This window comes from Mustela putorius, unplaced genomic scaffold, assembly GCF_011764305.1.
Source record: "Mustela putorius furo isolate JIRA1106 unplaced genomic scaffold, ASM1176430v1.1 tig00000577_pilon_pilon_pilon, whole genome shotgun sequence".
Lineage (NCBI taxonomy): Eukaryota > Metazoa > Chordata > Mammalia > Carnivora > Mustelidae > Mustela > Mustela putorius.
Genome location: NW_025421421.1, coordinates 833004 through 836962, shown reverse-complemented (window position 1 = coordinate 836962; position 3959 = coordinate 833004). Strand labels below are relative to the sequence as shown.

The 3959-nt window shown below is 41.1% G+C and overlaps 1 pseudogene; it reads left to right on the top strand.

Annotated features, from left to right (window-relative positions):
• The first annotated feature begins 1334 nt into the window (after positions 1–1334).
• On the top strand, positions 1335–2005 carry LOC101682822 (annotated as a pseudogene).
• The last annotated feature ends 1954 nt before the right edge of the window (positions 2006–3959 follow it).

Sequence of the window (3959 nt, the reverse complement as noted above, 5' to 3'; positions counted from 1 at the left end):
TTACTATCAGAGTAAAAATCTAGTTAATAAAATTTTCAGCTTAAAAATGATGTTGCCGAAAATATGCCATCTCTACACACTGTTAAGCAAGAACCTACAAGGTAAGTGTATTAATTAAACATAACAATTACTTGTGTTTTTTAAAACAGAAAAACAGCAACTGAACCCAAGACCAACGCAAGTCAACTCTAATAATGCAACAAAAACAGGGTACTGGGTGGCTCAGTGGGTTAAAGCCTCTGCCTTCGGCTCAGGTCATGATCCCGGAGTCCTGGGATAGAGCCCCGCATCAGGCTCTGTGCTCAGCAGGGAACCTGCTTCCTCCTCCTCTCTCTGCCTGCCTCTCTGCCTACTTGTGATCTTTGTCTGTCAAATAAATAAATAAAATCTTAAAAAAAAATATTGCAACAAAAACAAGACATCGAGGGCAAAAGTGCAGAGGTTGCAAATACACAGAAAGTCCCAACAGCATTTTGTTGCAACCAGATTGCTTACTGAACAAGTCCCTGAGAATTCTAATCAGATAGTTCTTATAATTTATTCATATCATATTTTAATTATCCTTTCTAATTCACTTGCTAAGTAATTAGGAAATAGCTTTGAAGCATGTTTAAATGACATTCTGTAGAAATGTATGTTATTCATCAGAAGCCAGAAGGATGCATTTTCAACCACTCCACCATGTGATTTTGATATACTAAACTTTGAAAAAAACACTGAATTAGTATTTTATTTCTAATTTAATACCTAAGTATTTCTTGTCGAAATTCAAAACTCCTAAGCTCATCATAGGCATAGCATTAATCTTATACATTAGTCTCATAAAGAGTTAATTTATGGGCCGCCCGGATTGCTCAGTGGGTTAAGCCTCTGCTTTCAGATCAGGTCAAGATCTCAGGGCTCTGGGATCAAGCCCCACATTGGGATCTCTGCTCAGCAGGGAGCTTGCTTCTCCATCTCTCTTTTTGCCTGCCTCTCTGTCTACTTGTGATCACTGTCAAATAAATAAAATCTTTTAAAAAAGAGTTAATTTATACTAAATATAATGGGAACCAACATGCTTTTGGCATATCTATAAATTATGTTTTAAAAAGTTAATCTAGGATTTTGACAGATTCCTGCTCAATGTGAGGCAGGAATCCATCAGAATCCTAGAGGAGAATGTAGGCAGTAACCTCTTCGACATTAGCCACAGCAGCTTGTTTCAAGACATGTCTCCAAAGGCAAAGGAAACAAAAGCAAAAATGAACTTCTGGGACTTCATCAAGATCAAAAGCTTCTGAGTCGGCCTTTTCCGCCCACTTCCCCCCCCCCCCCCACAGTGCTGCTCTGGCTGCACCGCGCTCGCTCAGAGCTCCCGGCTCTTGCTAAGGTAGTGCAGCCGTCATCTCTCTTCAGCCGTCATCATGATCATCTACCGGGACCTCATCAGCCATGATGAGATGTTCTCTGACATCTACAAGATCCGGGAGATAGTGGACGGGCTGTGTCTGGAGGTGAAGGGAAAGATGGTCAGTAGGACAGAGGGTAACATTGATGACTCGCTCATTGGTGGAAATGCCTCTGCTGAAGGCCCGGAGGGCGAAGGTACTGAAAGCACAGTCATCACTGGTGTTGATATTGTCATGAACCATCACTTGTAGGAAACCAGCTTCACAAAAGAAGCCTACAAGAAGTGCATCAAAGATTAAATGAAATCCACCAAAGGCAAACTTGAAGAACAGAGGCCAGAAAGAGTATAGCCTTTTATGACAGGGGCTGCAGAACAAATCAAGCACATCCTTGCTAATTTCAAAAACTACCAGTTCTTTATTGGTGAAAACATGAATCCAGATGGCATGGTTGCTTTGCTGGACTACCGTGAGGATGGTGTGACCCCATATATGATTTTCTTTGAGGATGGTTTAGAGATGGAGAAATGTTAATTCATCTGGCCATTACTTTGGATGTATCACCTGTTGTCGTAACTGGCTGCTGCTCTTCATCCACACAACACCAGGACTTAGACAAATGGGACTGATGTCATCTTGAGCTCTTCATTTATTTTGACCCCGATTTATTTGGAGCGGAGGCATTGTTTTTAAGAGAAAAACATGTCATGTAGGTTGTCTAAAAATAAAATTGCATTTAAACTCAAAAAAAAAAAAAAAAAAAAAAACTTCTGCACAGCAAAGGAAACAGTCAACAAAACAAAGAGGCAACCCACGGAATGGGAGAAGATATTCGCAAATGACACTACAGACAAAGGGCTGATATCCAAGATCTATAAAGAACTCCTCAAACAACACACACAAAACAGATAATCACATCAAAAAATGGGCAGAAGACATGAATAGATACTTCTCCAAAGAATACATACAAATGGCTAACAGATACATGAAAAAATGTTCATTATCATTAGCCATCAGGGAGATTCAAGTCAAAACCACATTGGAATATCACGTTATACCAGTTAGAATGGCCAAAATTAACAAGATAGTAAACAACAAGTGTTGGAATGGATGTGGAGAAAGGGGAACCATCTTATACTGTTGGTGGGAATGCACGTTTGTGCAGCCACTTTGGAAAACAGTGTGAAGATTCCTTAAGAAATTAAAAATAGATGCTGTGAAGTGGGTAAACCTGGCGATTCGCAGACCTGTGCCCCTGGGGATAAAAATATATGTTTATAAAAAATAAAAAAATTTAATAATTAAAAAAAGAAATTAAAAATAGAGCTACCCTATGACCCTGCAATTGCACTACTGGGTATTTACCCCAAAGATATAGATGTAGTGAAAAGAAGGGCCATCTGTACCTTAATATTCATAGCGGCAATGGCCACAGTCGCCAAACTGTGGGAAGAACCAAGATGCCCTTCAACAGATGAATGGATAAAGAAGATATGATCCATGAGAGACTATGGACTCTGAAAAACAATCTGAGGATTTTGAAGGGGCGGGGGGTGGGAGGTCGGGGTACCAGGTGGTGGGTATTATAGAGGGCACGGATTGTATGGAGCACTGGGTGTGGTGCAAAAATAATGAATACTGTTATGCTGAAAATAAAAAGTAAATTAAAAAAAAATTGCAATAAAAAAAAGATATGGTCCATAAAGAAGATATGGATGAATAGATAAAGAAGATATACCTCCATCAGAAAGGATGAATACCCAACTTTTGTATCAATATTGATGGGACTGGAGGAGACTATGCTGAGTGAAATAAGTCAAGCAGAGAGAGTCAATTATCATATGGTTTCACTTATTTGTGGAGCATAAGGAATAACATGGAGGACATTGGGTGATAGAAAGGAGAAGTGAATTGGGTGAAATCAGAGGGGGAGACAAACCATGAGAGACTGTGGACTCTGAGAAACAAACTGAAGGTTTTGGAGGGGAGGGAGCAGGAGGCTGGGTGAGCCTGGTGGTGGGTATTAAGTAGGGCACGTATTGCATGGAGCACTGGGTGTGGTGCATAAACAATGAATTTTGGAACACTGACAAGAAATAAAATAGAAGAAAATGAAAAAAAAAAAAGTTATTCTAGCAGGAGCCCTCAATATTCTCAGCAAAACCACTCATTCTGAAATGAAATGGTGAAATTGGCCTCTATTGGTTCGGATAAAAATACTCAGTGGTCAATAAGCAACCAGAGAGCATACTGCATACTGTAGTCATCATGGCCTCTGCAAAGTGTCGTGTCCCATTGCGCACACACACGTGCACACACTCACCGTCCTTGTGTAGATGTCAGGTAAAGCCTCTGAAACTAAGACACATGGGGGTTGAGTAGGGGCTGAGCTCTGTGGGGGCCCTGAAATGGCACCAGGGCCTCCCTTCCCCAGTTATCTGTCCACACGGAGTCCCCAGCAGGGTAGCCAACTGCAAAAGTGGGGACTTCCAGGCCCCCAACACTGCTCTAGACAGTGTTGCTTTCCCCAAAGCAGAGTCATTCAGGCGAGTCATAGGTCCAGCCCAG